Here is a 14,038-nt window from a genome sequence, read left to right on the forward strand (position 1 = left end):
GTGTGGTTGTATGCAATATTTAACAGCTCTGAAAACAAAATGTGAAAAGTAGTTTTTGATGGCCGGGTTTTAACAAACCGCATTTTATTAAAGAAATGGATTTTAATCTACATTTCTAACGAATCAGTTCCACCCCAAATACCTAATGAAGAGAAATCTCTTAAGAAACAAATGTCACTAAACTAAAAGTTTTGTTGTATTGACAGCTCTTTACAATCCAATTAAGTAAAGGCATACACAACTATCTAAGGAAGGGGTGCAGAGGGAACAAAGAGGGATCATATTTCCCTCAAAGTTAACACACAAAAAAAGGAGTTTCCAGCATTCACACTGCAAAAAGATCAGGTCAGAAAAAGATATTTACTAAAGGAAGAGATAAGCAATCTCTATATAACAGGACTAGTGCAAAAAAAAAAAAAAACACAATAGGCATATAACTGGCAAGAGATAAACAAAGTAAAAAAAATTAAACAGTAATACTTATCCACAGTGCCTTTTGTCTGCGAAAAAAGGTAGACATACCAACAATCTTTTTGTGAAAGGAGGCGATACCCAGGGCCACCTTAAAAACATTAGGGGCCCCCGGGCAAAACAGTGCACGGGGCCCTGCCTACACTGTCGCTCCCAGCCTCCCACGCGCTCACTAGTAGCAGCAGGCACCGGAAGTGCTGCACTGCAAGGCTGCGAGCGGTTGTGACGCGAGCGGGTGCCAGGCGGGCGGAGAGCGAGCGGAGCCGGGGAGCCAGGCGGGGGGAGAGCGAGCAGAGCCGGGGTGCCGGGCGTGGGGAGAGTGAGCGGAGCCGGGGTGCCGGGCAGGGGGAGCGCGAGCGGAGCCGGGGTGCCGGGCGGGGGGAGAGCGAGCGGAGCCGGGGTGCCGGGCGGGGGGAGAGTGAGCGGAGCCGGGGTGCCGGGCAGGGGGAGCGCGAGCGGAGCCGGGGTGCCGGGCGGGGGGAGAGCATTGGTGGGCATGCATGGGCCGGGCGCGTGGGGCCCCCCTACTGTGGGGCCCCCGGGCAACTGCCCAGCGTGCCCATACGTTAAGACGGCCCTGGCGATACCAACAATCTTTTTGTGAGAAGCTATTAACACAGTAGCCATCTGTGCATGCAGGAGAGCGTGAGGTAGTGTGAGGTTGGTTTATACGTTTGCATGTCATTTGCATGTCATTTCCCAGAATCCCTTGCTGCAGTGGGAGCACTGTATGCTTGGTGATAATGGTTGAAAGGCAGGGTTGCAGACCTGTCTAAGACATGTGAATGTGCTCACAAGTGATATTCTTTATTGGCCACACACACACACAGCTCTGTGTGTGTATATATATTTAGCAATGCACACACACACTTACACACACGTCTGTGTGTACATATGTACCATGTAGATATATATATATATATATTTAGCAATGTGTGTGTATATAACATATACATATATATGTACATTTATAATGTGTGTATATACAGAGCAATGTATAGCTATATAATGTGCAGAGCAATGTATGTATGTCGTTATCTATACAGCGCCCTTAATGTACATAGCGCTTCACAGCAGTAATACACGTGACAATCATATAAATAACAAATAAAACAAATAACACATAAAGGGGAGAAGTGCTTCAAACATAAAAGTAACATTTAGGAAAAGGTGTCTCTGCACCGAAGAGCTTGCAATCTAATTGGTTGGTAGGAGAAACGTACAGAGATAGTAGGAGGGAATTCTGGTGAGTGCGTCTGCAGGGGGCCAAGCTTTATGTATGAGGTGTAAATTATCAGTCATGGAGATACTCATATGCTTCCTTAAGTTTTGCCTACTTTGCTGCTTCTACTAGCAGGTAGTGTCGAACCAGAGCTGTTTCAGCACATAGCTCCGTATATCCCCTTATGCCCATTGTTTTATTACATGTTTTGCAACACCTTTACACATTGTTATATGTTGGATCTGTTTCCCGTTCGGTTATGCATTTAGTTGTTATCATATATCCTTTACACCAGCGGTGCGCAATCTGTGGGGTGCGACCCCCAGGGGGGGCGCGAGACTGCCGACGGGGGGCGCGGGGTTTACAGAGGCCCCGCGCGCTTCCCGAAGGCACTTAAATTAAGTGCCGGGGGAGCTGCAGGGCCTCTGTAAACCATACTTACCCGTGGCTCCGGCGGCTTCCTCCCGGCGTCGCCATGGCAACGCGGCCTCAAAATGACGCTGCGAGGTCATGTGACGTCACGTTGCTATGGCAACGTGACGTCATTACGCCGGTGCGAGGGTAAGTTGGGGTTGGGGGGGGCGCGGGAGTGAGGGGACAGCCGGCAGGGGGGCGCAGGGAAAAAAGTTTGCGCCCCCCTGCTTTACACCGTTCTAGTATGTGAAACGCACAGGGATGTCACAAAACTGTCATACGTCATCACCCCGGTTGGAGAATTGCGTGAACACTGTGGGAACGGATACGGCTATACAGTACTTCAGCACACGAGGGCCTGCAGTGAGAGAGTGGTGCCACAGCACATAGCAGACCAAGGAGCAGGAGATGTGAGCTGACGCCATCCATCACCCCGTGGGTGACTATGACATTTTATCTCACCAATGCGTGTATTCACTCCTTGTTTGTGAATGGGCATTTTTTAAGGTTTTTTTTCGATCTAGATTATATTTGTTTTACACTATGGAGCATCACCATGTGAAAGGTCCCGCACGTAGGACCGAAACGTTGGATATGATGTCTTGATAATACAAAGTTTTTTTGACTACCTTTTGGAGTGCTGCCTCTTGATATTCATCTCAAACACGGTATCGTATTGCCTATTTATTCTATATAGGATTTGCACCCATCATCTTGTTTTTCCCGACGGAGTGCCTACTGTTCTTGTTTATCCGATATATATATATATATATATATATATATATATTTTGGAAGGACAAGATAATATGACAGACTTTCCAGATCATGTGACCCTGCTCGGAGCCTGAATGTATAGCTCTTGTCTCCCCAAGCACAAAGCTTGGGAGAGTGTCCGTGCCCATGCATGAGCACTCGCGCACAGCGTGAGCGTGAACGGGAGGATGCCCATTCACAGAGGTAAGCGCGCTAAGTGCCAAGCGCATAGCGCGGTCAGCCCAAGCGGGGACTCAGCCTTAGTTCTTTCAAAACAAAAGCTGTCTCACATTTTAATCTGGTGTGCCACTGTTACATACGCCTATACATATACTATCTTACTGTGCATGCAATGTCTTGTATATAATGTACAACCTTGCTCACTTAATGTAACTTTGTATTTGTTACCATGTATCTGTCATTATAACTCTGTGCCCAGGACATACTTGAAATGAGAGGTAACTCTCAATGTGTTACTTCCTAGAACGCACTACGACCATCCGACTTCTCCAACCCCAGACCACGGCGAGTATCATGACTATTCTAACCTCTCCTACCCTGACCCAGCTACACGACTACGACTCTGCAATCCGGACGCGGTTGCGTGGTTGTTGGTCTGTGTATTCTAACATCCCCACCTCAGCCCTGCGGTCCTGTCCTGTTTGTGGTGAGGAAAACACGGAAATGAGAAGAACCCTTGGAGATGCACACTACTCTAATACATAACATAATAAAGTTTTATTTACATCTGAACTATACACAAAAATTATATATTTTATAAACCAAACTAGAGCGCATGAGTATCGCCAGACTATTAAGTAGCCCAGGTAAGTATTAAGAAGCCAAAACGAAGCTGTACCAGAAAAGTTAGCAGATTCCCCAAACCAAATGGCATTAACTGTGTAGCCACTGAGCTGGGTAAATTGCTAATGTTGTTATACCTGTAAGGCTAAGGCCCCGCTCCCAGAGTCAGCGCGCCCGCACTGCAGACAGGTGGTGCGCTGACATACACAGACCGCGATATGCGGTCTGTAGGGAGCGGGAGCCGGAGTGGGAGGTGGGCGGGAGTGGGAGGATTGACAGGGAGGGGGGGCGTGGCTTGAGCGGAGGGACCCGCTACTCTCCCCCCCTCCCTCCACGGACTCGGGCTGGAGCTGCTGAGGGTAAGTAATTAAACACACACACACACACAGGCACTCATATACACACACACACACACACACACACACAGGCACACACATACACACACACACAGACAGAGGCAGGCACTCACGCACTCATACACACACACACAGACAGAGGCAGGCACTCACGCACTCAGGCACACACACACAGACAGGCACTCACGCACTCAGACACATACACACACAGACAGGCACTCACCTGCTTTCACTCCACACTCCTCCCCGCTCCCCGAAGCCTCTCCTCCTCCCGAAGCCTCCCCTCCCCATTGGCTCACAGCCACACCACGTGACGCGTCAACGCTAGGGAACACCATTTTCTTGTGTCCCATAGCGGCTGACGCGCCACAGCGTGTAGTCAGCTGTGCCGCCAGGGGGGACCGGGACCGGCTCGCGAGGATTCCCCTGCTGGTGGGGAACTCGCGACATGGCCGCCCGCGCCAACGAGCGCAGCGGGACCGAGGCCTAATTAGGGAAAACAGATCCTGCACTTAGTGTGGTCTGATACTGTAGCTAAGAAACAAGTTCGCTTAGTATACACCTAGCTCATATGAAGGTGGCACTAGTGTGAGGAAAGAACAACCCTGAATACAGTACAACAGGCTGTATGTCCTCTTTACCTCAAAGCAACAAGATGAAAGTTATCACTTGTGCCTGAGGGAAACACTACTGTGCCTAATGATAGGCTATCCCACACAAATCCCTCTAATTTTTAGGGTAAAGGTGTGCTTGGTGAAATGGCCTATGATACCATAACCCGCCACAGAAAAGACGTCACGTGACGCTGTAGTACATATACAGAGTGCTCCATTTAAGCTTATAAGCAGATGGGCCCGAATGTATTCCTGTATACAGGCGAGTATGGTATGATGTGCAATGTATGTGGCTCTGTGTCCACACTGCCTCTCATCTGCAACCTGAGTGATAACTGTAAGCTGTCATGCAGATGTTCGTGGTGCAGCTGAGTACGGCATAGTGGGAACACAAACAAACAGCTGTGATGTCATGAGAGATGTTAGCAATCTCACCCTCACCGGATATCCCTCTTGTACAACCCCTTCTTTCCTTTGCTACGGGGAACTCAGATAGTGTGGTCACTAGTTACCATGATATACTGAGGAAGGAGTGCACAGTGCGGTATACATGACCAGATGATCAACGGGATTTCCTAGCAATCCAAACAGGGATATCAGACTCACACGCTGACTCAACTAGTCGATACCTAAGTAAGGCTCCACAACTTTGTTAGTTTGTTTATACACACACATTGCCTGAGAATCTGGTATATCTATCGACAGAGCTCCTTCAGGGCTTCATGCTGGTCGCGCTCTATCACGGTATCGTGACGTCATTACCCAACGTGCGTTTCGTTCTAAGGATAGAACTTCTTCAGGTGGGTGTTACGCTGCTAGCCCGGATCTTTTATACCCCATGGTTGCCATGGCAATGGTAATCAAGGTAAGCAACACCTAGTTCTGAGGCGAACTCCCATAGCCCATCCGCTGCGGTATAAACATTCTGATTAAAGCCATAGGTTAAACCATACTTAAAAACCAAAAGATAGTACAGCACTCTCTGTCTCACAGCTATAGATATAGGCGAATACCAGTGTAGTGAATATGAATAATTTAATGACACTAATAATAAACTGAAAATATAGCAACAATAGCCAAAACGCCAATGCAAGAATAAATATCACCGTAGAGAAAATCAAAAATTAAAGGGGGTAGAGGGGAAAGAAGGAGAAGGGGAAAAAAACATGAAAGAAAAGGAAAAAATCACAAAAATGGAAAAAGGAAAGCAAACTAGGGGGGGGTGACGTTTCGAGGGGTGACCTCTTCATCTGGCCCATTCCCCCTGGTCCCAAAGGGTCCCAGAGGTACTTCCCTAAGCCTTCCCTCCCCACTGTCAAATAATCCCAGACTCAGCTAATGATATAAATTTAAAGTCTAAAGAGGGCAAATCACATAAGCAGATATCAAATATCAAACAATAAATGTAAATACAAGAATATTGTAAAAGACACAGAACATATGCAGATATCAGATGTCAATCAGTGAACAAGTATAAGCAAACCCTCTATCAACAGCTCCTGGTGCCCTGTCGAGTGCTTGGGCTAGCCCAAGACAGAGAGTGCTGGTACTATCTTTTGGTTTGTTAGTACTTCTGAAGGGAATTAGGGTCCCTTCCTGTTCCGTGCACCCTGCAACCTTGCTGAGTCATTGTGTCAGAGTGCTGTCTATCACCGCCCCCCTTTCTACCATACTTAAAAACCGTAGCCAAACTGGCTACTCATTGCATAACTAACGGCGATATTAAAAGCACAAGATGCACACTGACACCAATGTTTAACTATGTAATACTAGCTGATATAACCGGCGTTACTCGTGATGTAATGTTCTGCCTCCCCCATCCTCCCTCTCAACTCCCTTCCCCCCCTCTTCATAGCTGTTCAGGCTTCCCCCCCTTCTCTCCTGACTCCCTCTCTCCACCACCTTCTCTCTCCTGACTCCCTCTCTCCCCCCCCCCCTCTCTCCTGACTCTCTCCCCCCCTCTCTCCTGACTAACTCCCCCCCCTCTCTCCTGACTGAATACCACCCCCCGTCTGTCCGCTGTGCGCCGCCATCTTACCGGGGGCATCTGCAGGAGGAAGGGGGTCCTTCCGGAGGCTGCCTGCCCACTGCCTGTCCCCCCGCCGGGAAGGGAGCGTTGGCGGCTGCGGCAGGAGGGCCGCGCCGCGCTTCCCCTCCGTCCGGGAGCCGGTGGGGGGAGGGAGAGAGGGAGAGAGAGTTGGATGACGTCATAGAGCCAGGTGACGTCATAGAGCCACCAATCTGATTGGCCAGAGGCTGAGGACCAATCAGATTCACCGCAGCTAGTACCAACCTTTCAATTTTATATATTAAGATAAGATTAACATTGATGAAAATGTAATGATATATTATTATTGGCAAGTATACAAAGTATATGATTCAAACCACAGGCTTAAAAGCATGTTATATTGTCCAATTAGAACAGTACACTGTTGTCTTGTTGTATTTCCAAAGGACAATCAACAGGCAAGTGCCAAAAATATTGGCTAATAAGCAATAAGTAGATAGTCTTAGGATCGTGATGTTCTTATGGGTACTCTGATCATGATATACTCTGAAGGATGACATATGTAAATGTTGATATTAGCTCACAGAAACACAGAATATGCAAAGCCCTCATTGAGTCCTCTAGAAGATTTGCTGCCACTGGTAAAAATCCACTTAGCTTCCATTCTAAGTAAGGCTCCATCTAAATCACCTCCTCGCAAACCCAAAGTAAGGAAATCTATTCCTTAAATGGACAATTGACCACAATCACCTTGGTGAAACAGATTAATCTGGCGTGCCACTGGAGTGTCAACTTTGTTCCTTATAGTGCTCATATGCTCTAATATGCGACGTCTGAGTTGACGTGAAGTCTTGCCCACATACAGCTTGCCACATTGACACGTGGCTAAATAAATAACACCACTGGTTTTACAGTTAATAAAATTTTTGATGTTGTAAGTTCTGGTGTTATTCCAATTTTTGAATTCCTTACTGGGGTTGATAAATTTACACGCCTTGCATGTTCCACAACATGTGCCCACCGACTTATTTGTGAGCCAGTTAGATACTCGGGGGGCCTGATAGTGACTATGGACCAGCTGGTCAGACAGATTCCTTGGTCGTCTATAAGTAATGGATGGTTGATCATTGAGCACTGCTCTGAGATCTTCATCTTCACAGAGTAAATGCCAATGTTTTTGGAGTACTTGTCTTATTTGTCTCCATTGCTTGTTATACGTGCCAATTATCCAAATCTGTCCCTGGCCTGCCTCCCCTATCCTGTTATTTTTGCCATTTAACAGTGTATCTGTCACGGTTGTGCTCGCCACAAACCTGGGTCAGACCGCGTGGCTGAGGTGGGGTTGTAAAAGCACCGACCTTAGACCGCACAGGCTGATCCGGATTGCGCAGTTCGTAGTCGTACATAGCAGGGTCAGGACTGGAGAAGGCAGCATCGTCAGTGGACAAGCCAGGGTCAGGACTGGAGACATCAGGGTAAACGTTGTTCAAGCAGGAGTTCGGCAACAGGTAGTCAGGAGTTCCCCGCTTCAGCTTAGGAGCGAGGGAGTGGACTCTGCGCGTGCAGCGACCATGGCTCACAGTACTGGTCTCAGGAAAGGGTAGGCAGACCACAGTGGGCACACCGCCTGGCTGCACTGGTAACCAGTGCTACAGCGCAAGAGTCCTGAGTGGGCTGGAGAATCCTCCGCTACAGCACAGGAAAAGACCTCTGCGTGAAAATAGCAGCAGGCCTCAGGAAACCAGGAAGCTGAAGTACGCTGGGGATCAATGCTTCAGCACAAGAACAAGAACTAGGACAAACAGAGTAAAACGAGATAACAAGCCAGGGGCTTGTGGCAGAACATTCGGTGACATCCAGGAAGGACTATGCTCGGTAGGGAGCATTGTGGGAAGGCAGTACTTAAAGGTCAGTGAACCAATAGCAGAAGGGGCGTGTGACAGCATTGTCTCAATGAGTGAATCCAGGCTGCAGTAAATATCAGGAGAAGTGTTCCAGGACTGCACATGTCTGTAAGGCAAGGTAAACAGTAAACTGAGGTGTGGATTCCTTACAGTATCTCGATCAGTACCCTTAGCGCGTTTATATGCTTGATCCACACACGCTCTGGTGTACCCTCTATTGAGAAATCTTTTGCCCATGATGTTGGACTGTTCTTCAAAATCCTGAGGCCTAGAGCAATTTCTTTTAACCCCCAGAGACTGTCCTACAGGGATCCCATTTATTTGTGGTTTAGGGTGGTGGCTGGTATATAGCAGCAGGTTGTTTGTGGCTGTGGGTTTTGTGTGTACTTTTGATTGTAGGCCACCCTTGTGGTCCTTGAAGATCTCCAAATCAAGGAAAGTAATTTTCTCTTGATTGATCTCTTTCGTCAGTCTTAGATTATAATGGTTACCATTCAATTCATGCACAAATGCAGCAAACTCTGCTTAGGGGCAATTCTACCATCACCTACAGGGAACGGCTATGGGGAGCACGTGCACACCCACATACGCCAATATTTATCTGGGGTGGTGGGAGGAAACCCAAGTTTTCATACCAGATATGCAAATGTACATCAAGCACATGGATTTGTGGTCGCGTTATATTGATGACGTGCTTGTGGTATGGAATGGCACTGAAGCAGAGTTTGCTGCATGGTTGGATGACTGCTCGTTCATATCTGCTCTATTGTGAGTAGCCATTCGCGAGCCCATTATTATTATTGTATAATTGTTACATAACATTACTGCACTATGTGATGTTTCTTTACTTTCATGGTTACAAACTGCGCTCCCAAGCTCCCTTCTTAGTAAGAGCAGTGATGGGAGCCACCGTGGTGGAAAAATCACAGATGAATTTCCTATAGTAATTAGAGAAACCCAGGATCGCTTTAAGGGAATTAGGCTGAGGCAAGTCCAGAACGGCCTTCCGTTTCTCAGGGTCCATAGAAAATCCTTTGTTGGAAATGATATAGCCTAAGAAGGCGGTAGAAGATTGATGGAAGAGGCATTTTTCTAACTTGGCATAAAGGTGATTGACACGAAGACGAGAGAGAACGAGCATGGTATGCTGGACATTGTCTTGAAGATTCTTGGAAAAAATTAGTATATCGTCTAAGTAGATAATGACAAAAGAGTTGAGAACCTTTCGGAATACTTCATTCATGAAGTCCTGCAAGACAGCTGGAGCATTGCAGAGGCCGAAGGGCATCACAAGATATTTGTACTGGCCACTCCTGGTGTTGAAAGCGGTCTTCCATTCATCGCCCTACCGGATGCGTATAAGGTTGTACGCTCCTCTAAGACCCATGCTTGGACAAGATCTTGGCCCCTTGAAGTCTATCGAAAAGTTCTGTGATGAGAGGAAGGGGATAACGATTCTTGACCGTAATGCGATTGAGTTCCCGGTAATCAATGCATGGCCTGAGGGATCCATCCTTCTTTTTAACAAAGAAGCCGGCACCAGCAGGGGAGGAAGAGTTGCGTATAAAACCTTTCTTGAGGTTTTCTTGAATTTAGGTAGCCATGGCTTTGGTTTCAGGTAAAGATAGAGGATAAGACTTAGATTTAGGAAGTATAGCGCCAGGGACCAGGTTTATAGGACAGTCATAGGGTCTGTGCGGAGGTAAAATTTCTGATTGTGACTTACTGAAGACATCGAGAAAGTCAGAATAAACCTCAGGAAGAATAGCAATTTTATCTGTAGGTGTCTTAACCCCTGCGAGCAGTGTAGAAGGAGTACTAACTGGCGTAGGTGTTGAATCTTTATTTTATTTTATTTATAAAATATTTTACCAGGAAGTAATACATTGAGAGTTACCTCTCGTTATCAAGTATGTCCTGGGCACAGAGTAAAACAAAATAATACATGGTTACAAATACAGTTACATAAATGAACAAGGTATACATTATATACAAGACATTGCATGCACAGTTAAAGAAAATATATATTATGAGCGTATGAAACAATTACAGACCAGATTAAAGTGTGAGACAGCCTTAGATTTGAAAGAACTTAAGCTGGTGGTGGATATGAGAGTCTCTGGTAGGTTGTTCCAGTTTTGGGGTGCACGGAAGGAGAAGGAGGAACGTCCGGATACTTTGTTGAGTCTTGGGACCATGAATAGTCTTTTGGAGTCTGATCTCAGGTGATAGGTACTGCATGTGGTAGGGGTGAGGAGCTTGTTCAGGTAGCTGGGTAGCTTGCCCAGAAAGTATTTGAGGGTGAGACAGGAAAGGTGAACTTTGCGCCTAGACTCTAGTGATGACCAATCTAGTTCTTTGAGCATTTCGCAGTGATGTGTGTTGTAGTTGCATTGGAGAACAAAACGACAAATTGAATTGTAGAGGGTGTCAAGTTTGCTAAGGTGGGTTTGAGGAGCTGAGCCATATACTATGTCTCCATAGTCAATAATTGGCATTAGCATCTGCTGTGCAATACGCTTTCTGACCAGGAGACTCAGGGAGGATTTGTTCCTGTAAAGTACCCCTAGTTTGGCATAGGTCTTGGTTGTCAGGGTATCAATGTGCATCCCGAATGTTAAGTGGGAGTCAAACCATAAGCCCAGGTATTTAAAACTAGTGACAGGTGTTAGGGTGGTTTTAGCGTTGGTTCTAATCAGGAGCTCAGTCACTGGAAGCTTTACAAATTTAGTCTTGGTCCCAAATACCATTGTTACAGTCTTGTCAGTGTTTAAAAACAGTTTGTTTTGGGAAATCCAGTTTTCGAGTCTCAAAAAGTCAGACTGAAGTATGTGTTGAAGGTCAGAGAGGCTATGGTTGTGTGCATACAGGATTGTGTCATCTGCATACATGTGTATTGAGGCTTCCTTACAAGCTGTGGGAAGATCATTAATGAACACTGAGAAGAGTAGGGGCCCCAGAACAGAGCCTTGCGGGACACCACAGGTGATATCCAGGAGGTTGGAGTTAGAGCCTGAGATGGACACATGTTGGGATCTTCCTGATAGGTAGGACTGAAACCAGTTTAAAGCATGTTTCCCTATTCCAGAGCTCTGGAGTCTGTTAAGCAGGATAACATGATCAACTGTGTCAAAAGCCTTTGCAAAATCTAGGAATACTGCACCAGTGAGTTGTCCCCGTTCCATTCCACACTGGATTTCATTGCAAACTTTTAGCAGGGTAGTTACGGTGGAGTGTTTGGGACGAAACCCAGACTGGAATTGGCTAGGGAAATTTGTCTTGGTGTAGAAATCGCTTAATTGGGAGTGGACACATTTTTCCATAACTTTGGATAGAATTGGGAGAAGTGAGATTGGCCTGTAGTTTGAGACAGTGTTTTGTCCCCACTTTTGAAGATTGGGACAACTCTGGCAGTTTTCCAGGTCTTAGGGATATGGCCTGCAGACAGGATAGAGTTGACTATGGACGCAATTGGTTTGGCAATGGCTGGGGCACCAAGTCGTAGGAACCTAGATTGTAGTAAGTCGGGTCCACATTGGCTGCTTAGTTTTAGTTTCAGGAGCGCTTGTGTAATCTCCTCTTCAGATACTGGGCTAAATTGAAAATAGTGGGCAGTGTTGGGAGGGGGTGGGACTATAGGGGTACTCCCAGGATGAGATTCAGGTTTGGGGTTTGTGCTGCGTTTCGCTAATAAGTTAGTGGCACACCCCACAAAGTAATCATTGAATGCATTTGCAATGTCAGTGGGGTTTGTCAGAGTAATATCCCCCTTAGTGATAATACTTGGTTGTTGATGGTTAGGAGCCTGGAATATATTGTTGATAACCTTCCAGAATTTAGCTGGGTTTGATGTATTTTGGTGGAGATTGTCAGAGTAATATTGTGCTTTTGCATGCCTTGTTTGCCTTGTGCACATGTTCCGCATGCATCTGTAGTGATTGAGATCCTTGGTAGTGCCAGTTACTTTGTAGCTTTTCCACAAGGCATCCCTGAACTGGTAGAGTGCTATAAGTTCAGGTGTAACCCATGGAAGGTGGGCCCCCCGTACCCTTATTTTGCGTAGTGGAGCATGGGTATCGCAGAGTTTTAAGAACTCGGATTGGAAATAGTCGAGCGCAGAATCAGGGTCGGGAATTAAATCGATTCTGTGCCATGGGCAGTTGGTAAGGTCATCCAGAAACTGTTGTGGGTTAAAGTTTTTAAATGTTCTAGTGAGGAGAACTTTAGGGCTTGAATGGGGCGGTTTAATTTTCCTTACACAGTACACTATTGCATGGTCACTGAAAATATCAGGAAGGATGCCAGGGGATTGGATTCTGCTGGGGTTTGAGGAGAGAATCCAGTCTAGCAAGGAATGGTTATGCGACTTCAGGTTTATCCGTGTGGGTTGGGAAATGAGTTGTGATAGGTTAAGTGACTTGAGTTGTATCTGGATTTTGTGGTTTTTAGGGTCAAGCCAATTGAAGTTGAAATCCCCAAGAACTAGTAGCTCACTCTTCTCATTCAGAGAGGAAATGGAGCCAAGAAATTGGGTGATATCAGTCAAGGATTGTAGTGGGGCTTTAGGGGGGCGGTAGATGCCAGCAAGCAAGATGGGCTTAGAAAAGGGGAGGCAGATTTTGCCAACTAGAGTTTCAAAAGAGGGTGGACTTGGTGGGCAATGTAACAGTGTAAATTGTAAGGTGTCTGCAATATAAAATAACACCCCTCCTCCTCTCTTTGACCTATCTCTCCGAAAAATGGAGTATCCCTGAATGGCGATATTTGCATCAGGGGTTTTAGAGGATAGCCATGTTTCTGTAAGAACGATGGCTTTGGGTTTATGCATAAGGCACCATGCCCTTAGTTCATCCAGTTTGGGCAGCAGGCTCCGGATGTTTATATGGGCGACAGATAGCCCTTTTTGGAATTTAAAGGTGGAATTCTCAGGGGCATGGGACAGAGCTGAAATGGGAGGACCTGGGTTAGTTTCAACATCACCTGCTAGAGAGAGTAACAGTATGAGTAGAAATTTGGGTAGTTGTTTGCAAGTTGTAAATTTGTGGTGTTTTCCATTAGAGTGAGCAGTGGTTGGTGTGCTGCTTTTTAGAGTTCTCCACCAACATTCAGTAGATAGTGCAAGACTTTTCAATAGTCCAGGGTGTATGGTGATGTTGGGTGTGGGCCAGGATGGAGGAGTTTGTAGTGGATAGAGGGAGTAACATCTCCATGAGGCCAGGAGAAAGAAAAAAGTTAGAAGACATAGCAGGTTCATGATGCCAGAGGTAGGCAGTGCTGCAAGGAGCTGTTGTGAGCAGAGTGAGTGTGTGCAGACTAAACAGCAGGGGTGGGCTTGTACCTTTTCAAGTGTTTTGCTGCATCGCAATGCTAGGGTCAATTCAGGGTTTCAGTGTTTTGTGCAGTCAGTTTTGGGAGAGGCTGCAGTGAAAGAAGTTGTAAAGGGGTGGGGGTTAAACTATGCAGGCTAACAAGCATTGGATCATACTGTAGTG

The 14,038-nt window shown here is 46.5% G+C and overlaps 1 protein-coding gene across 1 annotated transcript in view; it reads right to left on the reverse strand.

Annotated features, from left to right (window-relative positions):
- Positions 1–14,038, reverse strand: part of B4GALNT1 (beta-1,4-N-acetyl-galactosaminyltransferase 1) — a 278,757-nt gene that overhangs the window by 247,246 nt on the left and 17,473 nt on the right. The window lies entirely within an intron of this gene.

This window comes from Ascaphus truei, chromosome 3 (assembly GCF_040206685.1).
Source record: "Ascaphus truei isolate aAscTru1 chromosome 3, aAscTru1.hap1, whole genome shotgun sequence".
In the NCBI taxonomy this organism is placed as follows: Eukaryota; Metazoa; Chordata; class Amphibia; order Anura; family Ascaphidae; genus Ascaphus; species Ascaphus truei.